This window comes from Acanthopagrus latus, chromosome 16 (assembly GCF_904848185.1).
Source record: "Acanthopagrus latus isolate v.2019 chromosome 16, fAcaLat1.1, whole genome shotgun sequence".
NCBI lineage: Eukaryota > Metazoa > Chordata > Actinopteri > Spariformes > Sparidae > Acanthopagrus > Acanthopagrus latus.
Genome location: NC_051054.1, coordinates 22,598,203 through 22,625,669, shown reverse-complemented (window position 1 = coordinate 22,625,669; position 27,467 = coordinate 22,598,203). Strand labels below are relative to the sequence as shown.

At 42.9% G+C, this 27,467-nt stretch overlaps 1 protein-coding gene across 2 annotated transcripts in view; it reads left to right on the top strand.

Moving 5' to 3' along the window:
• The window catches only part of alk (ALK receptor tyrosine kinase), a 322,469-nt gene that overhangs the window by 1,696 nt on the left and 293,306 nt on the right, over positions 1-27,467 (top strand). The gene's annotated exons all lie outside the window — the stretch shown is intronic.

The window sequence follows — 27,467 nt, the reverse complement described above, 5'->3', positions numbered from 1 at the left end:
AGATGTGTGTGTGTGTGTGTGTGTGTGTGTGTGTGTGTGTGTGTGTGTGTGTGCCAGAAGTAAATGGCACTCACAGATTCCAGGCGTTCAGGTCTGTCTGTGATCCACACGCTCGTCTTCAGACTCCTCTTCCATTATTGATGTCCTCGGCAGCACTGGGAGTCGAACCGTATGTTGATTTTTATTCCCAAACTCTTTGATTATCTCCAGTTGGGATCCATGCTGGGGGACCGCAGCGTCTTTGGAGGCTTCTGTCGTTATCGGTTCTGATATGTTCATTATTATTTCATTCGGAGGGGAAGGGAGACCTCATTGCCTCATAATGACATGCGTGTAGATTGCATAAAAGCTCCTCTGAAAAATGTGAGTCGGAAATAATGGCCCCCAGCAGGGCCCCCTTGTCTCCCTCAGCGATACCTTCTCGATCCCCCCCGCAGGAGCCGCTCAGGGCTGAAGGAAGGTTGGAGATTTAAGAGAACAGACTTTATTTTGATTAGGCACAAATTAAGCCGTTATCTCCAAGAAAGCTTTAGCACTCAATACTCGAGGGCCCTTCCCTCGTTCTTCTGAGCATCGGCACAATCAGTGTAATTGCTTAATCACTTTGATGAGGGAGGCTGGCCCAGAAAAAAAAAGAAAAATGCAACGGAACCTATTAGACATAAGGAGAGCCGACTGGAAGCTGATAAAAAGAGGAAGGAACCGTTCTGCAGGCGTGTGTGCAGGAGGGTTAGGATGCAATAACTGAATATGATGCTGTAAGCTCCATTTTGTGTCGGTTGTTACAGCCCACCTTATGATTTTAGTTGCGTTATTTTTTTTATGAGGATCAATAACATGACAGGTCAAAGGATAGGTTCACCCCAAAGTAAAAAAAAAAAAAATCAGTCATGTATCGGCCTGATGGAAAGGAGAGTGAAGTTTCTTGGAGCAACAAAAAAAAACGTGTTGCGGCATTCATTTAAAGAAGAGAAGAACACGGGGGTTTGTTTTAAAACGCTACAACTCTAAAACAACTCCCCGAAACAGAAACAGGACTCCATACAGCTCGCTCTGCATAATCTGGGTCTCAGGAAGCCTTGAGATCCCAAATGGATTTGAAAAGGCGTTACTCACATCCTGTTTTAAGCCCAAACCTGCACTGTTGCTGCTGAGCTTTTTCAAATCAGTTTGGGATCTTGGGACTTCCGGAGACTCAGGTTACGCCAGACAAGGTGCAAGAAGCCATTTTATTCTTTGTGTGGGCTGTTTTTTTAACATCTAGTTTTTTTTTGTTTTGTTTTGTTTTGTTTCAATGCACAGCTTCAGTGGTTTAAGAGATGTCATAATGCTCCAGAAATCTTTTGTGGATTTCCTCATATGTGATGACTGCATCCGTGTCAACTCTGAATGGCGATGTAAGGATGCACACATGTGGTTTCCACAGCTGTAAGCATCTCGAGTGGACCACACCTGCAGCTCCCAGCAGCCATCCTAACAACCCAGCCGGGAGGGTTTGCAGGTGGGAAGCCAGCAGGGGGATGTGTGATGGATTTTTTTACAGGAGCTGTTTTCACCTGGGCGCCCCTTTCACATCACAACCCTACACGTGCTCTTTAGCAAAGCACTGAAAAAGGGGTATTTTTGAAGAGGGGCTGCAGTTTAAACATTTGTAAGCGTGACACCACAGGATACTTTCAGGGGGACCTCAGGGCAGTTGCCAGCCCTGTTTGTGCCAATAAAAAACCCCTACAATTTGGACAAGACATCGGGTTTGTTTGTGTCGACAAACCAGGTGCTTTAACCAGACCTCCTCCAGACATCGACAGCTTTGTCTGTGTTCACCAAAACAGACATTTTAAGCCAAAAGAAGATTTTGTCCTACCACCAACCAAATATGTTTTGTTTCTACACCTAACCAGCTTGTCACAACATAAAACTGGAGACTCAACATAATCAAATGTACAAGATTAAGAAATCCAACATATCTCTGGTTTGCAGAACCTAGTGATTTGACTGGAAATGACATTATAAGTCAGTCAAATTCTCCCTTAAACATAACCAGCTTGTTTTTGTGCCCAAAAGCTAACCAAAATATTAGATAATAGCTGCGCCCACACAAGGCTGCATGTCTGGTTGCTCTTTTATTCTACGTGGACAACATGTGTCCACTGCAGCTCCCAGCAGGCATTTCAACCATCACACAGTGTTTCGCTCGTGGGAAGCCAGCGGGAGATTTCTTCCAGGGAGGATCTCCGCTGGATTTATTTTACTCTCATTTGAAAAAAAAAGAAAATAGATAAACGAAGTGCTGTTATTCTACGCGGATGGAACATGCTCATGCAAACTAATTAAAAACCGTGTGTAAGATCAGAAACGGTTTGTTTTTGCAGCAGCACTTCTGGAAGGCATGGACAAATGATGTGGTCCTGCGGACAGGGATCAGGCGGAGAGCTGCTTCTATGTGTCGTTCACCAGGGCAGTTACAAACAGCTCGTTTCATTGTTAAGTTTGGAAGAGTCGTTCGTATATGTAATCCTCTGCAAACTGTCTGAGCAAGAAATGACCTTTTTTGCTGCAGCACTGACGTGCTACTGCACATCCGCGGAGTGCACTGTGTTGGGCAACGAAATTGGCGAAGCGGTCTCACAGGAAGCAGCACCTCAGAAGAAGAGAAATTAGTTGAAAAAAAAAAAAAAGATCCATTAATTCATGGAAGCAGTAAAGAGATAGATCCCAGCTTCATTTATTAATGTCCTTTAATAAGTGCGCATGATAGGTGGGGGGGTGCGGTGCGGAGTGTGCAGCTCTCGTTTGAATTACTAGGCTGCCATCCGTTGTTTATTATCATGATCACTCCTCTAATGTTATATCTCCTCCATCCTTCATCCTCACACAGCCCAGGAATTGATCAAGTCCTTAATCATCACCAAGTCTGCTGCTCAGAGGAGCAAGCAGAGACTTCCTGGAGGAAGGAAATACTGTCGAAAAGCATCCATTCATTCAGGATCTGTTATGCTGGAGGGTGACGGTGAACATCCCCCCACAGTACAGTTAGGACAGGACGAAGAACAGCATTATTGTAATACACCAAAGAAACACCTGAAGGTGAAGCACACTTTCTATATACATTTGCTATTTGTCGCATGTGTTGTGTGTGTATATATATCACATTTGTTTTTGCAGATTACAGCCTTATATTAACAAGCAGTTTTAGATTATGGTAAAGGAGCGGACATGTGTCATAACATACATGGTCTCTCTTGTTAATCCTCGTCCTGTCACGCTGAGTGTTATGTTGCTCTGCTGTATTAGCGGGTTTCAGAAAGGCTGTGATGGAGTGATCAGCTCTGTCACTCCACACATCACATCAGCATGCAGGTCAGGCGGGTAAGCGGCTGTGGAAGTGGATTGATTGCCCAGTGTCAGCTGTGATAGGAAAATGTAATACAGTTAGCAGCACATTATTGTGATATGAGTTCATGTCATCATTCCACTCACACACACACACACACACACACACACACACACACACACATATGATGTCCACATTTATGATTCCAACCAAGCTGTGATAAAACAACTTATTAGACTTTACTGGAACGTTCCATAACATTAGTGGCCGTCACGTTAGCTAGCTAAGCATAGACAGCCAGCTAACTTGTCCATGAGTAGATGTGCTGGTGGCATTTCGGTAGAAAGAAAAATAGTTTCTACATGAAAGCTGCTCACAACAAGGTCTGTGGATTATCTTAAGAACCAGATCATTATTTCTGGAAAGAGACATCGCTGTTGAATCTTTTATTAACTTTTTTTTTGGGCACTTTGAGCACCGCAAGCATAATGTCATCACACTCCATTGTATCTGAAAGAAAGCCGATAGCTCCAGAGCTCACGCCAAAAACACCTAGATGGATAACTAGTACTTACAGGGTTTGATTTGTCTTTTGAACTGTCCCTTTAACTGTGACGCGCGAGATCTTGTCAATATAGATGCATTTGTGTTTCAAGTCAACTGAGATGCGTCTGTCTCCTTTCATTTGATGCTCGGAAAGGCAGAACGCGACAGTAGTCATGAGTAACAGAGGGGGACAGACGCGACACCGTACACTCCACACAGTGCAGGTGGACTCACTGTAAGCCCGCTGCCTCTACCAGATTACTCTGCTGCGTGTTTGCAGAGTCGCAGTTGTTATCCTAAGAGCTTATTACGTTATGAGTATCTACAAGGCGCGATGGTGTTTACACACTGTCGGTGCACAGACGGACATGAGCCCCCACACCTCCTCACACACACACACACACACACACACCCACACACACACACACACCCGCCGTCCCTCCACTCTTTCCGCTTGTCCTAATACGCGTTCCCTTCTGCCGGCGTCACACACTCCCTCCTTCATGCTGAATGGCTCAACTCAAGGCTCTCCGATGTGCATCGTCTTGCTCTATCAGCTTCACACCCCTGATTGGCCAGTTGCTTGGCATCTTCTCTGTGTGATGTTCGTGTTACACATGCTTTGTCCCGCCCGCGGTAACAAGTTGGCTATTAGCATGAAATAAATACCAACCATGGCACCAGGAATAATTTGACGATCAGGCAAATGTGCCTATGGGAATCAACGCATTAAACCCTGCACAGTACATTTATACTCGATCGCCCTATGGGGGAGATCATTAATGAGGAATGCTTCCACGAGCCACAGCGTGGCAGAGGGGAAAATAGTGCTGGGCAGGTGTGATAAAGAGTTGACCTCTACTTTATTAACCTCTGTTATGTTCACCAAGTGGTGCCATAAATAGGCTGCAAGAGAATCGTTAAATGATCGCAGCATTGGAAGCAGGAGGAAGTGTGGACCCCCTGCTTCATTAACCTCCACATTCCTACTGTACTGACGAGCTCTAAGGGACGCTCGTGTTATTCGGCGCGTCGTTTACGGAGAGCATCTCCGTAAACACGCCTGGATCGGAGCCCCGAGGTGGAAGACTGCACCCGCCATGCTTCAGAGGAGCAACTGTGTACGTTTGGGCTTTTTCCCGCCCCATGTTTGCCCCTCAGCTCTGCCCCGAATGCAAACACACGCGCTCGTGATTTCCCATTGAGCATCCACATTCCCTTTGAGAGGCTTATAAACAGAATCCTGGTGCGAGGATGTTTGAGCCGTTGGGCAAATATCGCGTTTTCTTCTGAATCATAAAGAAAGTCAACAGAAAATTTATAAAGTTAGATTACACGCTTGCTACTTTGTTTACTCTGCATCGCCCGTGGCCGTTTTTTTGGAAGAGGTTACTCCTTGAAAGATGAATGCACTTTGAATTTTCCCCCATCCCAACCGCTTTTCCCTTTCCTCCCGACAAAGTAGCAGGCGCATTAGCCTCAAGAGTAGTTATAGTAGACTTAGGCAGGGCGCGAAAGAACACGGTTTGTCTTTTCTTTGAACCAAACTGTTTTAGAGGAGTTTACTCCCAGTGTATTTGATTATTCATTATTCATCATTACCCTTTGAATAAACATTTTGAATCACTTAGGTGTATTTGTAGTAACTTTACACGTTTTTGTTGTTCCTGCAAGTGAGTGTGAAGATGAATTTTAATTTGGAGTTGGAGGCCTTCACGGGAAAGAAAACAAAAAAACAAAAAATAAGGGATACAAGACAGTCAGACGTGACCATAATTCCAGCTATACAGAGGGGTTAACTTATCTGTGGTCTCTGTGTTTTGGATGCTCAGCATTTATCGTTTTGTGATGAGTATTTTCACTCCTTTCTTACACTTTATAGACCAATGGATCGTTTGAATAATCAAGAAAAGATGAATTGATAACATAAACACTAGTTTGCTTTTATCATTTCAAAAAAATACTATTGGGAGGAGTGGTGTGATGTCTTGCGCTGTCACCTCACACCACACATGGACATGCGTGTTAGGTGATGTGGCCCGAAGGTGTGAATGTGAGTGTGAATGGTTGTCAGTCTCTAAGTGTTTTGACCTGTAACACACTGGTGACCTGGCCTCGTACGACTCCACCTCCTGCCCCAACTTGAGCCGGTATATGATGACATAGTGAACAGACACTGAGATTATTATGCATGAGTTTAATAAGCTCTCAGTATCCAGAGAGGTTATTAAATTCCCTGGGTTCTCCAGCCATGCCCGTGCCCAGAGAGGTGAGGACGGTATTCTGCCTACAGTCTTTGACTTGACTCTAATCCTGAGGGTTGAAGGAGAGGTCATCCAGCTGTACCACACAACAGCTGGGCAGATTGATGACATCCTGAACAATTCCTCAGACAAACGACAATACAGGGTCTTACCGGACCCGATTACACTCAATATAATTTAAAGTTGACCTGTGACGACCTCTATTACCCCATGCACACTGTACAAAATACCCACAAACACACAGTAACATCTGGCTCGTTTGTTAAATGTGAATGTGTACAATCGGCATTCATTACGGGTCAGATGGTTCTGCAGCCTTGCCAGCTGCCTGACCCGCACTGCGAATGGGCAGATGAGAATGAAGCACGATGTTTCATGTGCTCTGGATGTACTCCGATGAATCGTACGAGCTCCTGATTTCGACTGTTTCCTGTTTTTTTTCTGAGTTTATGATGATGATCCTGAAAAAAAAAACAAAAAAAAAACCACACAAACAAAACAGAAACTGATCTCCTGGCAAATGGGGTCACAATGGGAGTAGACAAGCTGTGCCCACATTACAGGAGACTGCAGGCAGGTCAGTGGCCGAACTTTATTCCAAGATGAATCACAGAAACAGGTTAACAGAAGAGAACAGAGACAAGTAAAGGACACAACAGCAGGAACGGGAGACAAATCCGATGACCAGAAGCAGAGAAACACAGGTGAGGGTTTGATGAGTGGGGGACATAAGACAGCAGGTGTTTGGCAGTTCATAGTTAATACATGATTTATTGACTGATTAATTTGCAGCACTGGGCTGTGATTGTCTGCTATTCAAAATTGCTTTTAAAAAAAAGTGAATTGGACTAAAGAGGGATGACATGATTCTCTCTACTCAAGATAAGCTAATGAAGGTGATGGAGAGCAGGTGTGGAGGAAAAGCTGACTGGACAGGAGCGCAGGAGGGAAACAGAACACTGGGAAGACATGAAACACATGAAACACGGAAAAGACAGGAGTCAATTCCCTTTTTTTATACGTGGAAACCAACCATTTTGGCATTAAAATTGAGTAATTTGATAAAAGCGTCTGCTAAATGCCCTAAATGTAAATGCATTAAAAAAAGAGAAAAATCATAGGCCAAAACTGCAAATGTGAAACATTCTAAATGCCAAATGATATAAAACAGCGAACAGACTCTGCAAATATACACATCAAAAGGCTGAAACCAGCAAATCTTCAAGGATTGTTTTAAGCATATTTGAATGTCAGTCCAGAAGATGCTTTGATCTTCTTGCATTTTGGCATGATAAACCTTCTGGCCATGTTTTGCATACATGCCAGTATCCTCTTCCAATAACGCCCGGCAATTCAGAGATGCGCTTCCAGATTTTCTCACTTCTTGGAGCAAGAGGGAGGAGTTGGCATGGTATCAGTCCCAAATGCAGTTAAACATGGCAGAGTGTGTAAACACTTTGGTGCCTGAACGCGGCTCGATGACACAGTGCACCTGTTGACCTTTAATTCAGTCGCGTCCAGGTGGAAGGCTGCAGAGCCACAGGAAAAGGGACATGACATTGTGCACTCGTGGCAATCAATGAGACTCCTGACATTTAAAGCTTGTATCAATCAGCTGCTAATGGGAAAATCAATAGGAAGTCAGAATGACATGCCACTTTATTATTTATGCATTTCTATGATCAATTCACTCGAGGAGTTGGCGGCGTGTCGTGACACGGCGGTGGACCTGCGAGGCTCTGCCCAGCTGATCGATACTGCGAGTTGCTCTGAGCATGATCAAGTGCACGTGCCTCTGTGTTCGCTGCTAATTAGGCTAGATTTCATGACAGAGTGGTTGGAGATGCAATCTTGAGCTGAGACAGCGAGGAATTCAAAATGAAAGGAAGAACCTACTCCGCTCTACAGCTCTCCGGTCTTTGTCACTGTCTGGTGAGTGCTGCAGTTGTGGAGCAGCGATGAGTGTGTCAGATTCAGAGCAGCTAGTCATTGATTCCTTCCTCTTTACAATTGTGATTAATGAGACATTCACGGCAGCTGCATTATCAACACCTTGAAGCCATTTTGGTAGTTTCATAGCTCCAGAATCAGTGATGTTTGACTGAGCTAACTGAGTGTAATGTTATCGTTACCACCCTGCACAGCCACCACACACACACACACACCCCCACGCGGCACTCACATGTGGTGAACTATTGCAAACATGGCACATTCTGTTGCGATGGGAGTCAAGAAAATAGCAGCTCTCAGCGTCACCATGTCCAGTGTGGATGGCTGAAAATGAGCGGCTTTTAATGAGATGCCCCCTGAACCTGCTTGGATTCATTTGTGGCAGTCACATTTAACGGGGTGTAGTGTCAGCGCAATGAGACGGCTAATTCTTCTTGACTAAAAGGAAGCAGAAGAAATCATTTATTTGTCCGCCTGAGCCGCCGGAATGCGCGGCCTGTGCACCGGCCCTCACATTAGTTGGCGCCATCTCAAGAGCTTGGGGAGCGCAACTGTTGCCCAAACAGACAAGCTGTTGGTATTCAGTAGCCAGCCATACTTAAAATAAAATGTGAAAATGTGAAGCTTGCCAAATTGGGAGCGCTGAATAAACACCTTGACAATGTAAACAGCAGCTAATGCCTTTCACGATATTAATCACTCTCATCGTGGTTAACGCTTGTGTCACTGTTTTGTAAATTAGCTGGACTCAAGGTGACTTTGGCTGTGATTTCCCTTTTCACTTCTTATTCAGCTATGTTCCCCCCCCCCACACACACCTTTCCCCTGATGTTTTAGTTATTTATGCCACTTGCTTGTTCTTTCAAAAAACCGCAAGCTGCCTGTTTGATTAATGGTGATGCTTATAGGAGGCCTTGGTGCAGGAGTTTAGCTCGGAGCAAGGTGTGGGGAGGAATGTGTACTGTACAGGAGCCGAGTGTGAAGCTCACACCCTGAGATGATCCACTTCCATAATGAGAGAAATAAATAATGTGCAAGAGTGAGCGGCTGTACTTTCCTGGAAGTTGCACTCCAGAACACCGTGGCTGTCTATTTTTGTATGTGTTTGCCAATTCCAGTACCACACAGGCCCAACTTAGCTCGTCTCTACCTTTGTGAGAAAACGGTGTCATCTCTTGTTAAGCAAAGTAATATATACAGTGTAGATTTTATCTTTATGTATAAGGGGATCAAACGTTAAGATAGTATGTACACCGCAAATCTCTTTTAAAAGGTTGAATCAAACCCTCCCTGTAGTCCAAATAAAAATGTAAATAGGAAAGCATTACTGAATTGGATTTCAATAAGCTTCTATAGGATATTCTTTCCACCCTCATCTGGAATATTATTAAAAGTGTAGTGTAAATACATGATTTGTGAATGCAATTACTGCACACTGAACTCCCACTCAGAATCAATTCTATGTGTTTGCTCAAAGCTCAGTATTGATTCATTTCTCGGTTGCACTTTGAACAGCTTAAAAATAACTCAGCTAATCAGCATGGTTAGCTAAAGGGAGCTCATGACTTTAACTGCCTGCGAGGATGTGAAGTGTTCACACGTGAAGCACCGGGGGTATATGCTATGGAATAAGTCACGCGAGGAGAAGACGATTTCTGGCACTAAAGAATGTAAGATTACAAAGTCCATGATGTATTATATGTGCACTATATATCAAATACATTTATCATGGAAGGTAAGCTCCCTCAAAATGATTAATCCATATGCATTTTCCTCCTGTTTGTATCCTGTCGTTGTTCATTGTTTCGCTATCGATAAGATCTGTTTCTATTCACCTAATGAATATGAGTCTAATTTTGATTCCCCCTTTATCTCTGATGTGGTACCCACACACATCCAGAGATGGGTCGATCTCTCTTTAGATGTTAGATGAACACAGCACTGTGTTGAGCACATTGACCAGACAGAGCCCCCAGGACCGACAAGTGAAGTCAGTGCAAGTCCAAGTCCAATGGTGTGTAAGCGTACGAGAAAAATCACCCTGATTCTGATTGATTAATTACCTATTTAAACAGTTTTAAAACAAACAATGAGTTAACGGTCTTAATCACTAGCTTCAAGTCTTCTTCAATACAGGATGATGATCATTCTGTGAATTATGGTCCCATTCTGAGTGAGATAGAGGAAAAAGCAGGGTATTCTTCAGAGGCTGCCGTTTGGTGCTGGGCAGGCAGCATACAAGTAGCTGTAATGCTAAAAAAAACAGCTTGACAAGGTCAGTGAGAGCAGTTTATTGGCCACAAAACCAAAACAACAATCAGAAGCTAGAATTAAATACTCCACAGAGAAGATGAGGAGCTGCAGAGTTGGGTGGTAATTCATTCTGGGTTCAACGCAACGAGCAACCCCTTTCACAATTTAATGGAGTATAATATAAAAATATTGATCAGTACAGTTATAATGAGCATGGCATTAAAACTATAGATCAGTGTTGGATGTCCTCGGCGGTCTTTCAAGGAGACTTTCAAGCTTCTTATTCCTCGCAATACTCAGACGGCTGGCAAGATGGCGGCACAAGAATCAAAGGAAGGGCGGATCTATGAGGAAGGAAACAGTGAAGCCGTGTAAGAACAGTGTAACACAACCGTTGTCTTTTCCAGTCCAGTGAAGCGCCACCACTAAGCTTCCCTCTGTTGTCAGACTGGTCTTGGTTTCCACACATCTTAAGCCAAACTCACATTTGAGCTGAACCAAACCAGTCCCTGTGACGCTAACCACTGAGCAGGAAACATCAGACAGGCGCACAGAGGGCCTGAAGGACAGCTCCCAGCATTCACCTGGAGTTAAAAAGACATTAACAGATGTGGCGCAGTCGCCATACACACAAAGCGTGGCTGCCTTTGAGGAGCAGCCTGAGTGCTCTCAGGCCACATCCCCAGCTCCCTTTATGATCTGTAATGGGATTGTTGAGGAGCGCCAGCAGCATCCTCATCACAGGACAAAACCCACTTAATGGGATATGATTCGCCATAAAAGGGCGAGGAAGAGCAGTTTCTCACTGAACCCGCTTATCCCTTGGAACCTCCATAGCCCCACATCCCCACCCGTTCCATTCACCTTTCCAAGCGGAGGCTGGCATGCTGATTCGGACCTGTATTTCCCCCACCATTGGCTGGGTGTGTGTATATTGGTGTGTGTGTGTGTGTGTGTGTGTGTGTGTGTGTGTGCCAGGGAGCGGGAGATGAAGAGGCAGATCAGCAGTGCCATGAGAGATGTTGTTTGTGGCTTATCGGAGCACGAGTCGCAGCATGCTCAGTGGTCTTGACCGGCTCAGGGGATGGAGGCACAACTCGCTCGGCTGCAGAGATCTCTGGAAGCGAATGCCGAGCCACGCTGCCGCTGTTTTTCAACCCACTAGCGCCTCGAGACGGCTTATCTTCTCAGCTGGAGTGGAGCGCACCGAGGAAAAGTTTGATGAAGTCTTAACTTCGACTTATTTTTTGCTCTGCCTTGCTTGTAGGTTCACAAACAGTTTCAGCCTGGCTTTGGTATGTCTTACCGGCCTACCAACAATATCCGTTATCATATGCATATCGTACTTTTTGATTGATCGTATCGAAAGTAACTAAAGCTATAAAAAAAATGAAAATAATCACAAGCAGATTTCTAACTTAAGGCTGCACAGGTATTAACGTCTTTACGAATGTGTGGCTTTTTCAGTAAAACACCAAGAAAAGTTGATCAAGGAATCCTCGGGCTGGACTGTGGACCTCCTTACAGTCCCAGTGGATCTGTCCATGGCCACGGTATAGAAAGCAGCAACAATTACAGTGATCAATAACTCTTTCAGTGCACATATGGCATAAGAGTGTCATATTATAATAATATATAGTCTTGAAAAAGAAATCCATCAGTAAGTCCTTGTGTTACCAAACCACCATTAAAATATAAGTTTCTCAAAGGGAAATTCTTAGATATATAATTATAAAATAATGCTGAACCCTTTAGTCACATATTTTTCTTTTAAGAGGTTAAGTATTATTTCTCCTTCCTACTGCTTTGTCCTCCCTCATACATCTCTGTTTACCTTCAGTATTGTAGCCTCCGGCTCACTTGTTTCCGTTGGACCATCAAGGATCTTTGACAGGGTCCTTTTAATCCACTTTCCGTCCCCATTTACCTTGTAAATATAATAGCTTGCCAGGGGGCTTTTGTTACCTTAGGGGCTCTGACCTTCACTGAGAGCCACGCTGTGTCCATGTGTCCTGCTTTTCTACAAAGGTCCACCGCACAATCATCATGTTACCAGTATTGGCAGATGCAGGCGCAATGGTGCATTTTCCTTGTGTGTTCGGATTGTGCAAAGTCAAAAGGTCCGGAATATTTCCCATCTCTCCTGTCCTCAGATATCAGCGTTTCAGCTATGTTTGTATTTGTGTATGTGCACGAGCTCAGCCATGTTGTGTGTGTGTGGTTGTGAATGCGAATGTGAGTGTCAGTGTGTGCCTCAGTGTGTCCATGTGGGCGCGTGTGTTCATTCATGTGCGCATGTCCACCAGGGAGCACTGGGGTGCTTTCAGGCAACACGAAAGCCTCCTCCTCCTCTGTCTGATCTTGGCTGAACAGTGAGCTGGAGCCAGCAGCTAGCAGCCACATCAGCAGTGCAACATGGGAAAAAAATAAAAAAAATAAAAAAGGATCAGCGCCTCTGATTTTTTGCTCAGTGCCAGCTGGACGACATCATGTTGACCTTGCCATGCTTGCACCGAGTCCGTGAAATCAAGCCACGGCCCTGGCCTCAGCACCCTTAACTCTAACAGACACCTAGTCTTGCTACAAACACACACACACACACACACACACACACACACACACACACACACACACACACACCATTTCTTCAGGTACCACAACTACAGCCTGACCTTGGTGGTTGTTCTTGTGACGCTAAGTAGAAAAACAACACAGGGTTGTGCAAAATGAAGCAGTGCTGCTGGCGATCGGGACAAGAGGGGAACGGTTCACACACTGGGTGGTGCAGAGCTTTGCTTATCATGAAATGTTAAGGTTTTGCTGACCTGCAAACAAACCAAAGATAAGACCCCTCTCTCCCGTGGAAGGAGTTTTCCTTGATGTAAGCAGTCGCTATGGATGGACATAGCTGAAAGTTTTACATCTGCAGCGGCTCTGCAGGGAGGCTCATCAGCAAGGTGCCACAATGAATCATGAGCTAAACTAGCAGCGGTTTGTCAGTCCAATTATGTCCAAAATGCCCCTTCTGTTGTCTGCCTTCTGGTTGTGTGCAACTCTAAATTAGACACAAACTAGCTGTGATTAGCCAGATGCAGACATAGGTAGGATTCTCTGAGCTACACTGCCAGATGCAGTCAGTTAGGTAACATCTTTTATAAGCAAACACTAAGGAAAAGGGTCAAGTGTTAGACCTCCTTACTTCTTTTTAAAAGCCCTCTAAAGGAAACGCGCAGAATGCTAATGTCAAATGCAGCATGAAGTGACAACAGATACTGGTGCTGAGTGGGTGTCTGAGTTAGCGAGTGGGCCAATATGTAATCTCGCTGTGGTGACACGCGCACTTTGAGGAACATACGATTCAATCTTTCACTCTCGCCTGCCGTCCTGAAGAAAAGCCTGACACAACTGTCATGTACTCTGGATTCACGCTTCAAGTTTCCACAGGGCAAAGTCGCTGACTGACAAGTATGAGAGGGGCCTTATCTGTTACCTTGCAGGCATTTCATTATAAAAATGCTTGGCTACTGCGCTATCATGGGGAAGATGGTGAATGCAGCTGCCATGAGGCTGACTGGGTAAAAAAAAAAAAAAAGAGACAGGCTTGAGGACAGATTATGTAAAGGTTACAAAAGTGAACTTGGGCACAATCGTTTTTGTTTCTCCTTTATCACTCCCAATTGCCGATCTTGTAACTGTAATATGACATGGATCAAGCTCCAGCGTTTCACAGAAGAATCAAATGCGACATGAGAGATTTGCCTTTGTAGAAAGGCGTCGGTATCAACTCTTCTTCCTCTCCGTGCTATAATACCATGGGGCGTTGTTTAAACGACACGAGCGACTGGGTCCATCTTCCCACAGCAATGACAAGTCACGTTATGGACTAGCTCTGGTGACTCAGCCTGGCAACTGATGGCATGGCTCCATGTAGTGTGACGACTTTGACATGGTCCCAGAGCAGCGCTCATGTGGTCAGGGCACCGGCCCATTTAGAAAAAGGCCAGCGTGGTGGGGGGAGACCAGCTTGAGGTAATGACCCAGAGGGAGAGTGTTTTTCCTCAGCAAGTGGAGGCTGAGAGCGTCTCGACTTGACATATGTTGGAACGCAGTCTAACTCCTTTCCCTTTTTGCCCCAGACACTTTATTCACTGATGAGGAGCCATCCTCATTTAGCTCTGCAATATTTACTGCAGAGTGCTCATTAATGACTCTGGAGGAGAAAACATATTTGCAACTAAAAGGAGTTGAAATGATGATGAAAAATAGTTCATGTCTCTCTGTAGCGCCATGAAATGTGTTTGGATCTTTGGGTGAGGGCACGGTTTTACTTTCAGAGAAGACACATTGGAGGTGGAGGGTCAGAAGATCTTGTCTCGGGGAGAGAGCAGATTTGATTCATTTAAATGGAAATGTGTGCGGTGTTACACATTTCAGTATGACTCATGCTACCTTAAGTATCTTTTAGAGAGATGTTGCAATTAACTCTACTGCCAGCTTGTGACGGCACTCTACCCACCATTTAGTGGTCCTTCACAAAAGCGTCTAAAACAATTCAGGGCAAATATGAAAATTTACCAAGACTGGGGAATTTATTAAAGAATGGCGAATAATATATTCTTATATATATATATATTCTTACTCTTAATATTCTTACTTGTGCTTTTAATGAGAATTTGTACATTGATATTGCACTCAAGTATGTGTGTCAAGTACTGAAATGGTGGCAAGAGGTAATCTGCCTAGCTTAGCATATCGACATGAAGCAGGAGAAAACAGCAAGCTACAGCTAAACACTCTGTTAGGTCAAAAAAAAAAAAAAAAAAAAAAAAAAAAAAAAATATATATATATATATATATATATATATATATATATATATATATATATATATATGTGTGTGGGCCAATATGTCTTATATCTTAATTGTTTAACCTGTAATTGTTTAACCTGTAGACAAATATAAATTAAACTGATTTTAAAGGGAGCAATGTTGTATATTCTTTGACAAACAACAAATTGGCCAACCATGCAGTGTATCAAGTAAATGTAATTGCTCGGATGCAGGTCACTTCTCGGGGACCTCACGTGTGTGTCACAGTTTCGCTCCATCCCAATTCATTCAGCTTCATGTCCTACTGGGAGTGTTTCAGGAGCGGTGCGTTACGTCTGCATCATATTGTTGACTTGTTTGCATTGTTTTTGAAAACTGGCTTGATCTGCTCAGTCCAGCTTGACGTAGCTTCTGTCCACTTCTGTCAAAAACAGATTCGGCACACCGAGCAGAGAGCAACTTCCTGGACGTTTCTGAAATGTGCCGTAGCGTGCTTTGTGAAACCCTGAAAGATTGTCTTAAACGGCCACATCGTGGCCTTAACGCAATGCTGACATGCTCAATGGAAACTGAGGGCTAAAGCCAAGCTAACTGTTTTCCCTTATGTTTAGTCTCAATGCTAAGCTAAGCCAATTGCATAGTGATTTTAACTCATATGGAAAAGACTAATTTCACATTTTGGGAAATATGCAGCGACAAACAGTAACCCCTAAATTCCACCATATCCGTGTTGGGTCTGCATCTTTACCCCACGGCAGTAGAGCTGATAGCTTCGCTGTTGCAGCTCCGGCAATACGAACCCTTTTGTGGCAGATACACAAGGCAGATGCCGGATGCCACAGCACAGCGCATCAAATCAGGTGAATTCAGCACAGAGCAGAAAGGAAGTCAGACGCCGATACAACAACATAACATCTGGCAAATGTATTAATTTTATAAACACCGTTGACACCAGCTGAAAAATCTAAATCTAAGCACGTCTGTTTGTTGTTGTGTCATAACACATACGTATAACTGCAGTCATACATGACTCTGTAATTACTGTGAGGAACTCCTCGGTCACGCAACTCCAGCTGTCCAGCAGTGCTGCACTAAGAGCATGGAGCAAAACCGTAGCAGAGCCTTTCTACCATGTACATGCAACCTGTGGAATTTTTGAACTGGACTTGGATAAACGAACCATATGTGTCATATTAATCAGTGAGCAAAAGAGGAGGATATTTGCTGCCTCCCAATTGCATTTAGATTTCCAGTTTCTGTGGTAATCTGAGCCAACCTTCTTTAACTTCCAAGCAGTATCGATCTCTTCTGCGAATTCTAATTATTATATTTCCCAAACTTTTCCCTCAACATATGGCACCAAAGAACATGTTTAGCTTTGTTTAGGAACACCTATTGCAGCTTTAATCTTACTGATATTAAGTCATATAATGAGCTCAAATTTGAGTGCCTGCTCATCCGTGATTGTCTCTTTGTCATGTTGTATCTGTTGTTACACAGCTGTCAGTGCATTCATCTTTGATGACTGATGGCTGTCAGCTCTGTAATGACAAAGCTGAGGTACATTTTTCATGGACAGCATACTACACATCGCAAATACTGAATGTAGTCATTTTAGCTTCAGTAATTTTTGCGCCATCGTAGCTAATCTTTGCTGTCCTGCTCGCGCAAGATTGATCTTGCTCCTTCTGGGTGTGTTGAAGCCGTACAAGCAATTTTTCACCATGATTTATGTTACGTCTGTTGTTTTATCTGCGAGCACGCAAGTGAATTTTGGATTGTCGTGTGCCAAACACGACAATGACAAATCCTGGAACATCTATTATATGAATCGACAGCTTGTTTGGGGTAGAAGAGCCACACCAATGTCCAGCTGAACCTTTTGACATCTATGTTCCCGCCTTTGTTCGCGTTGTTTGCCTTTCGTTGAAGGACACCCGCGGTGAATGTTTCCCGATGGCTCTACCGTGATGGACAATTCTTGTGATGAAGACAAATGGATTCATGCCTGCCAAGTGAATGAAGAAAACAAAATGATGATAGTTGATTATAAATGAAAAAGTAGGAGGAGCGGAATCATCTTTTTTAATGAAGAAGTTGGGACTAAGATAGCGAGCCCCGCCTCTGTGCTTGTGTCAGGGAATGTGGGAATTGACCAGTTGTGGCTGTGAGTCATTTGTCTCCAACCCCGTTGCTGCTTTTGTATCGAACAGGACTCAGTCAGGCCAATGGTGAATGCCAGCTGGCTGTTAGGGCTGTAAAAGCAAGAGAAAAAAAGAAAAAAACAAACAAATGAAAAACAGAGGCTGAATTAATGGATGCCAGCAGAGGCGAGGCAAGAACCGGCTCTTACTCTGATTAAACATCAGGACCATCAAAGAGGAGGAAGCCATTAGAGGTAGATTGTATTGGCTTTGTGGCGATCTTTGCTTCTATTTTAAAGAAGGCTATGTCAGTACAGAGAGGTTTTGGTCTCCTGCCCCGCACCAATGATGTGTTTGGTGAAGGGAGAATAGCTTTCAAATATGTATTGAGTTTCCATTTATTCTGTACAAAAGGAGAAGGTTGTGGGTGAAGCTGCACATAAACAGCTCAAGGCTAAGAAAAAAAAAAATTAAAAAGAAGAAGAAAAACATGGCACAGCGCAATCCCTCAGGAAAATCCATTATTGGTGACCATGCTTGCACTGACAAATCTCTGGGTAACTAGTTGCCCACAAATGTACAATCTAAAAATGCCCCGAGAATCCACAGAATATCATCGTCATTAGCATAATTGCAAGCACTGCCAACCGGTGGCACACAACATCATTTATTCAAGCATTAATGTGCAGCAGTTGGTAAGTTGTGACACTTTGAACGATTTTGCTGCTCATTGTAAAGTGTACGCCGTGCCTGTTCGCTTTCAAAGCTCACTGCCCAAGGTGCCCACCATCTGGTTCATCCCTGTGGATGCCAGCAACTCGTAAGCCAAAGGCGGGGCGCTGAGGGTTCCTGCCACCAACCCGCATGTAGAGATCGATTTTTTTTTACCATGCAGCCTCGGCAGACCGGAAAAAAAAAAAAAAAAAAGAAAGACGACGGGCTTCTGAGCGCAGTGTAATCTCCCCACGACACAGTGTTTGACACATGTGCAGCTGGGGAGAGATTGTTGAGATTTGCGCATTGATCCGCACACTGGCCCTCTCCACGGGCGCCCTCATTTGAATAAAAAGAGGGGAATATTTTTGTAGAGCTGCGCGAGACCATCAAAAGAGTCAATACGTCTCAGCGAAGAATGGAGTGAGGGTCGTGATCCACAGGGGACGTTTCGAGGAGAACGAGCGGCCGATGTGAATAACTGATGAGGGAGAGGGCAGATGAAGATGATTGGAAGGAAGGAAATGGGAAGTAATCAAGAGCTAACCGGAGATAAAGAGATGTATTTTTTATTTATTTTTTTTGCCTTAAATGATATAGTAGCGCTGTCATTCTGTGAGACACGGGTGATGAATGAGGAGGTAAAGGATATGCGAAAGACAGCATTACTGTTCCGCATCATTAAGATGAGTTATTTAAAGCAACTCCTCTGACTCTTGTATGAGTCCTTTTAAAACTTGACCCCACCTCGAACCATCAACAAAGGAGCATGTCTCGATGTTAGATCAGTGATGTAGTTAAAGTGTGAAAATTCGTAATCTCAAAGGCTCAATTATCATTTTAGGTTGGTCTGAACATAGTTCAGATAGGTCAAACGAGACGTGTGTTAATTACCATACAGCCTCTCTGGTGCATATGGCGTCTTTATTGCAGAGATGTGGCAGACAAAAAACAGCAGCCAGGTAACATTAGAAAGCACTTTTTCTTTCCACTCATAAATTCGCCGGGCACTAAGACAAGCCTCTTATCACTAAAAGGTCATAAACTCGCTCGAGGGGGCCGTTAAACGTGTCCTCTGGCTCCGTCTCGATTTCGTTGCCATGCCAGCACATTTAGTGCAGAAAGGGAGTTCAAACCGTAGACACCCGCTCGTCCAATCAGCGACGTCGGGACGGGGGCCACGTCCGAGGAATTCAGGCTCGGGTCCGAATGGCGCTAATGAGGACAAAGACTTGAATCACAAAGCGAAAAATCTTTAACGGCGCACAAATGGTCAAAGCACATCTGAGGCGAAATGATGAGAAATCGATGTGTGAGCAGATTCAAACACTTCACAGCCTCGTTTAAATGAGTTACAGCCTCACGTCCAGTGTCTTACTCGACCCTTTTTTAACACTGAGTTGTAAAACTGCAAATCCAGTCCTTTTTTTTTTTTCTTTTTTGACCCAGCGGGAACACAGTGATTAATTACATCTTCGTGCATTGTCTTCCATCTGGCAGGGTTACTTATCTCCCCGGGACGAATGACTGCTTAAACTGCTACCATTTCATCTGCAGTTTGGTCTTTTTTTTTACCCCAAAATGTGGTCATAATTTGAGTGCAAATTACCCATTTTCTCTAGTAATTGCAATGAATTTCATGTTAACATGTGCACTAGTGGTTTCTGTCACGATATGCATGGACACTACCAATGTTAGACCAAGCGTACTCTTTATGGAGCATATGGAAGTAGAGGATCGCTCTTTAAAAAGATGGCCGTAAAATGATGCTGTAGAAATTCTGATGATAGAAAGAACTCGTTTAATGCTTAAAAATGGAAAATTAAATTCATAAGCAAAAACACAGCCTCGCCACCACAGTTACTTCAATATCCTGAAGGTCTTGATACCTTACATTTCCAACTTGCATTCTGTACATACTTGCAGTGCGAGACAATTGGATTCATGGGATTGCGCGATCCATTCCATCTCGCCAGGCTTCCGCACACACAATTGGGACCAAACTCACAGCGGTTCAGCCAATCAGAGTATCTTCTTACAGATGACAGCTAAGGGTGTGCTTGTTTGAAAATAACAGTGGTGAGTAGCTCATAATGGCAAGTCGGTAGATGTCGCTTATTCAGGAATATCTCTCTTAAGTTAGCTAATATTAGCTCAAATAAATTAATGTGAAGAGTCATAAGGCTGACTTAGTGATGTTACTTGAAAAGCAATCAATCTGAAGTCCGCCAGCGTGAGCTTATATTAAATGACTCATCAGACAGAGTGAGACTGAGGGAAAAATATTAAACAATGCTTTATGCTGCTGATAAATTCAGCTTTTCACCTTGGAAAATATATAGTCTAATTTCTTCAAAACACCAATGCCTGGCTTTAAAGCCGACAAGCCTTTGGAATGCATTGGAGAAACACAACGCATGACAGACTGTTTGTCATTACATTTAACCACACGTCAGATGCAAACACGTCCAGGGTTGCCGCCATGTGTTCTGTTGCTCTCTACGATCCGAGCTACATGTGACTTGCCTCGATTTGACGCCACTTCCAAGTACACACTATGTATCAATGTAAACACGGTGACTCTAGCCCCCCTCGGCTCCAGCGGCAGTCTCACACGATGAACAATGAGAGGAGACTGAGTCTGTGTGAGCAGGGAGCTATAGACAGATAGTCAAATAAACTGGAGCTGAAGAAGAGAGAGATGAAAGGTAAGACAGGCATGAGATTTGAGGGTGAGAGCAAGAAGAGCGAGGAGAAAGAGATATGTGATCCTGTGCTGAATGAACACTCTTGAGTTATTCATGCCATCTCAAAGAGAAACTTCAAAAACCATGGAAAATATTGCACACCTCTCATCTTTCTTTTCCTTTGTGTTTTGCGCGAGAAAGGCAGTATGTAAATCTCAGGCCCATACTGTGGTGAGATACTACACTAGCTTTTTAAAGAATACACAAGTTCCCAGGTTCATTAATCGTCTTACACTTGCTTCTCCTACTCATAAGGAAAATATTGTTTTTGTCTTCTGATACATCGTTTTAGTTTGGAAGAGAATAACATAAAGGATCCTGAGCAGGAGTGAACAGTCCACCAGGTCGCTATTTTAAAAGATTACAGAAATGTGTAGCCTGGATTTCTTTTATTTATTTTTTTTCATAATTGTGATGGCTAGGTTTTAAATAACAAGCTCTGTCACTTCACAAGTCCATGCCTCAGCCAAGGCTGCACAATTCTTTTAAATTATCATTTCACTGAAAATGTTTTGAAATGTTTTACCTGCGTTTAATCTGATTCAGTAGCAGAGTGGCCATTGGGTCGATTGGGAACCTTCTAGCTCCAGGATGGTAACAGTAATGATCCTTGCAGTGAACGAGGCTGACAGCCCTGAGCACAGAGGCTGTCTTTTCATTCAGACCTCCACCAGGTACCAGCTAATATTTGGCAAAAATATGAAAGTGGCTGGTAGATTTCAGACACATATTGATGTCAGTGGCAAGCAGATTTTCACATTTCAAAAAGTTAATTTCCCACTCTGTAGGGGAGAAAATGAGTCCGTCGTCCCTCAAGTGGTAGAGTCATACAGTACCTGGCCTGTCATGTGGTAGGAAGCATACTGCTACAACAGGAAAGTACAGTGCTGAGGGACTATACATAAAAAAACAACAAAAACATTAACATGGAGCTGGACTTTAGCTAGTGCTTTGACATACTTCGTTCAAGTAGGCAGTGCAAGGGTAAATGTCTTTTAGATCTTGGGAAATTCAGTTACTCTTGCAACCTTTTGAAGTTAAAAACAGGTAAACTTTGATTTTGGTTACACACAGGACACACACTCAGGTCTCCTGGGTGGAGGTCCTGTGTTTGAACCACACAGCTACTGTGTCTAGCTTCCAGTGGGAACCTTTCTCACCTGTTATGCTACTTACTGCATTACAGTAGCATAACTCTAGAAAGGGCAGCAGGAACATACAAGCCTTTATATTTATTTAATATATCACTGACTGTGCAGCTTAGCCATCACACTATGTCAGATCAATAAATGAATGCAATGAAGGCAATAAACAAACATTGTCGGCCACTTTAAGATTATGGCATATGATCAAATTGCAGAGGGGGGAGTGAGCCATGGAGCATGAAGTTCAATTTATTCCTGTGGTTGTTATTATTGGAGAGACAAAAGTATACATTTGACAGTATACAGTATAGTCCACTACTAAATTTGCAAAGTTGGCAAGCTGAAATTCCACGTTTTCTTTTCAGACACAACAGATCTTTAAAGACTGTTAGACTTCAGAGCTCCTGTAATTAATTTAGTCAGACACTAGACCCATGTTGGAAAACAAGTCTTTATCTACAGTATGCTAACACAGCCAGACTTGTCATTCCAGCATTCTAAATGAGTGCTGAGGGATAAATCATGGGTCCGTAGCTTTTCCTTGACCCACGGTCTAACATTCTACCAAAACAGAAACTTGTAGAGTTTGATTATCCTGCCAACTAGCCTCAAACAAATTAGATCAAAACCCCAACTACTTTGACAGCAGCAAACATGATAGACGCCTTTCAAAAAAGCTAATTCAATTAACTCACAAACACATTTCAAAAGGCAATCTAATATAAACATATTAAACCTCAGAGTCTAGGTCACTTGGTCTCCCTGTGTAACCTCTAGCTTTGTCAGTCTTGTGCGTCTCTTTGCTCAGGGGCAAACTTAAGAAAATCATGCTGGAGCCACAGTGTCTGGGGAGGCAAGAAAGTGTCCACGCTTTGATATAACTCGTTGCTCGCCTCAATGTGTCTGCGAATATTGAATCAATGAGGCACCATAGCACAGAAAAACCAATATGTAATTTCCCCCCAGACGCTCCCTGAGCTTTCGTCTGCATGCACCCAGGAGAGAGCAGCGTTCATGCAATAGCCGTCATTCAACTGAAAACCACAAGTGTGGCAACCATGCTGCTTTCTCAGACAGACGCAATTCACACTGCAGCTTCAAAGTGTTCATTTCTGCGGCAGATAACTCTTGGTGACTGTGAAAAAGCACAACCCAAAATGTAGTTTGTAACAAAGGAAGGGTGGACAAATATAAACTCCTCATACTAAAAGAGATTTTGGATCCATCTTCATATCTCAATGACTGAAAAGGTTGATTTCACTGTTGCAGCAACAGGCGTACCAGACCTTCATCATATGCTTGCAGTTTGGTTAAGACACAGCTACTTGGCTTGGTTTAGGCACAAAAACCTACCTGGTTAGATTGAGACACTACAGATACCTGATTATGTTTAGGCACTGCAATTACCTGGCTAGGATTGAGGCACTAAAACTTTTTGGTGTCTAAACCTACCTGGTTGGTTGAGGCACTACAACAACCTGGTTAGGTTTATTCACAAAAAAACTACTTGGTTAGGTTGTGGCAATACACCTACCTGGTTAGGTTTAGACACTAAAACTACTTGGTTGTATTTTGGCACTAAACCTACCTGGTTAGGTTAAGGAAAACATTGTGGTTTGGGTTGAAATAGATATGTTACTTAATCATGCAGTTACATGATGTAGTTACATTATCAACATGACATAACTTCCTTAAATTAGTAAGTTAAGATAACTCACCATTGACCTCTGTTTTCACAACACACACACAGCAGTCTCCAGGGTGTAAGTTATGTGTTTGTTTGACCCAACCAACCGTCTCTGACCTCCTATATATGCAGAGTTTGTCACTCTTTTTAGTACTTTGCACATATTCCTCCTTTACTGACTATGAACATAAATACGGGTCATAATAACATGCTTTCACAGTCAATCTATATGGTTGTTTTTCTGATGAGATTGGTCTTGAAGTTTGCATGGGTATAATTGGAGCTCTAGAGGTGGGTCAGATTAGGTTGACACATTTGTCATATCTATAAAAGGGGCTTTGATATGAAAGTTTTCATGCATGAGCAAAACTAAACAGAAGCTCAAAGAGGCCGGATCACCTGTGCCCAAACTGCAGGTGCAACTGTCTAAAATAAAACTGCTGATTTATGTAATATGTCATGTGGAACAGTTTGGAAAACCATGAAAATACTGCCTGACAACCAGAAAGTTCCCTGACAAAGTGGAATAGCAGCCGCTGTTTGAAATAAAAAAGGGATACATAGGCTAGGACACATATACGGGTGACTAATACTGATTACTGGCATGCATTTAAATGTAACCCTGCCTTGTTGCTGCAATTTATTCCAAACACAGCCCTTATTTTCACTGGGTGTTCATCATGTTTTGTCTCATCCAGTATATTTGCTGTCATTCTTCTGGAAAGTTCCATTTTCATATAATGGCAAACGCTCAGTTAGACAGACCTTTCAGAATAAAAGTACCCGTGTAATAAAAAAGAATGTCAGGTTTTGCCTTAAAAAAGTTTTTTCTTTTTTTTTTTTCCAATTTTGAAATGACATCTTAGTCATTATAATGCATGTGTTGATTCATTTGTATTTCTTTGCCATTCTTGTGCTTCATTACTAAAAGTCATGACTTTAAATTCATTAAAAAAAAAATGAATCTGTGTGGCTCTTCAGTACATCAATTCCCTGGTGATGGGAACACAATGTATTCAACTGTGAATCTTTAGAACTGGATTTTAATTAAAGACATACATATGGCAGGAGATTTTAAAAACTTATGAAAAACTATTTAAGCTGTGAAATCGTATGTCAATGTTTAATTTACCTTCACATTATTGTATTATTGTGTTTTCACTGTAATAGGGGTACGGATTGTGTTTGAACAGTGTGTTTTCTCTTTGCAAGTGAGGATCAAACATGTACAAAGCAAAGAATATAACATGAGATCAACAAGATCATTATTCACGTCTTGATTAATACGTGTTTAAACTTAACAAGCACCAAGGCAACAGGGGACACACACACGCTTAGGTTAGAAGTCTTTTCATTGAACAGAATTTTTAGTTTTTGATGCTGAAGGCCTTTGTGAATGATACATGTAGTGATGTACTCAGAACAAAGAAATACTGTTCTTTCTGTTGTTCTTGTCTTGTCCATAACAAATGACTATAGCCAGTGTCTCCAGGTACTTTTTTTCAGCCAATCTAACACTATGTATTGATACAAAATAATAACCATATAAAGATAATTTCACTTGATTGCCATGTAGACAAACCATTTCAGCTTCTAAAGTAAAATGATTATAATAATCATACGGTAGTTGGCAAAAGATTTGAGCAAATATATATAGCATAGTGGTACAGCGTGTGACTTAATGCCAAATATCGATGCCAATCTCATAGTATTCTGATTTTCTATCTTGCCAGCTGATGCATTTTTAAAAACCGGGACCCAAATGTATGAGTAAAATTACCCAGAGTGCTCTCAGAGCCAGCAGCCCTTCTTTTTTTCCATGCTAAACATGGGCTGATCGTTCCGTGTAATGGCCATGCACTGTCATTAGCTGCACCCGCTTGTTGTATTCCACTTTTTCAGTCTGTGCACACTGACTTTCTGTGCACAATTTGTGTCCACTTAACTCCGAGCTCGTCCCTCTGCCTGTGCAGGAGAACCAGATGATGAAAGATGACCTAGATTGCTTTTGCCGAGTCTGGCTGTGTGCAGTCGATGTGTGACAGAAAACAAGGTGGCGTATCTGGGAAGCTAAGCTAGCCTTATTCCCTCCGGCCCTCGCAAACAAAAGGCACAAACACTGCAACTCTCCACAGACTGGCGGAATTAAAACTTTCCCGCCACTTATGCATCGCTTGTCTTAATGCGTACGCTTTTATATCTTCGCACAACGAGGCTTGCCAGACATTCCTGGCAGCGTCTCAGCCTACCTTGTATCCAGCCACGTTAATAAGGCGAGCGTTATTTTGCTAATTTTGCCTTCCTCTGGGGAGATCCTCCTTCTAAATAGGGCAGCTATAGTTCTGCAAACACTGCCTCAAAAGGGAAAGCGCTTATCCAGTCGCCACATCCTTGCGCAATCATTTCACACATATTACCGAACACTTAAGACTATCGTGACCTGAAGAATGTGTTTGTTTCAGGCGTTCAGCCATTCTCTTGAATTTAAATTTTCCTTTTTATTGCTCAACACCAAATAGGGCAATTAGAATAGAGTACTGTGCACCCGCTAATTAGTAGTAAATGGGAGGTTTGATACATGGAAATGCAAAGTACAACACTGCTGTGAAATTCACCATCTATGGTATTTACAAATGTAAAATGGGGCCTCTGCGCCAGTGATTTGTTAATGAGGACTATTATACTAATCAGAGCACACAGTCAATATGTTTATGGGATGTGTCAGTATGCTGCAAGCTTTTTTTTTCTTTTTTTTTTTTTTTTTCTATTTTGACGTATGTCTGTCAGAATACTGTGCATCCTCAGCTCTAAAATCTTGAAGACTGATCTTTAATCTATCCTGCGTCACTGAGATGTTCCCACTGATGACTGGGAACGTCTCTGAATCACGGCTGCAGCCTCTCTCTCCCGCCCTGACGCTGCAGAGCCTAATGGCTGTATCACGGGCTAGGAGAGAGTCTCCTTAAATACAGTGCGTGCCTCCGAGGCTTCCTCAGCCAGCTGACAGCCCCTGTGCCACTCCGCCGACATCTGCAGGCATAATTAAAATTTCCACTGCTGGCCGGCGCACAGGTCTAATTGATCTCAGACAGAGGCGGGACATGCTCACTGACACACAAACTAATGCATGCATGAGCACTTGGGCACATCCACACTATCTGGTGTGTAGATACACGAACACAGTAGCAAGGACAGGAAGTGGTGTATGTTCAGGAGCCCTTATACACAAACACATTTACACACAAAGGTTTATAATATAAGAGTGTTTGAGCTCAGGCCTGTGCATGTTTGGAGCATCCTTTGATTTGTAATTAATCAGTAGTTTAAAACCGAAGCTTGACAGCATATCTAGTGGTTCTCAACTCTGAATCACTGTCATGGAACACTTTTCATTAGGACTGATATACACTATGGTCATTAAAATCATCCCACACTCTCAGAGCTGAAGGAATTTTGTTCTTTGTTTTTTTAAGAAAAGAAAAAAAAAAAGGTGGAAATAAAAAGCTTTTGTTGGAGAAGGAAAGCCATCCAGCTGGTGGAGGATAAGAGACATAACACAACATTATATAATTTCTCCTAGTTGTTACACTATGTTACAGGAGAGTAACAGAGTGAGAGTAACACCAACTCCAAATGCTACAGAAATAAGCAAAAAACAAATCATACAAGTAATGTAATGTTTTAACATTATCAATCTAATGAATACAACCATGCACTTTCTGAATCCAAGTCTCTCTGTTTTACCAAATTAAGACGAGCCTGATTGCCTTGTGAACTTGTCATAAAACACACTTCAAAGTCAACAGATTACACATTTGAAAGTCAGGAACAACTAAAAAAGGAGTTATTTTTAG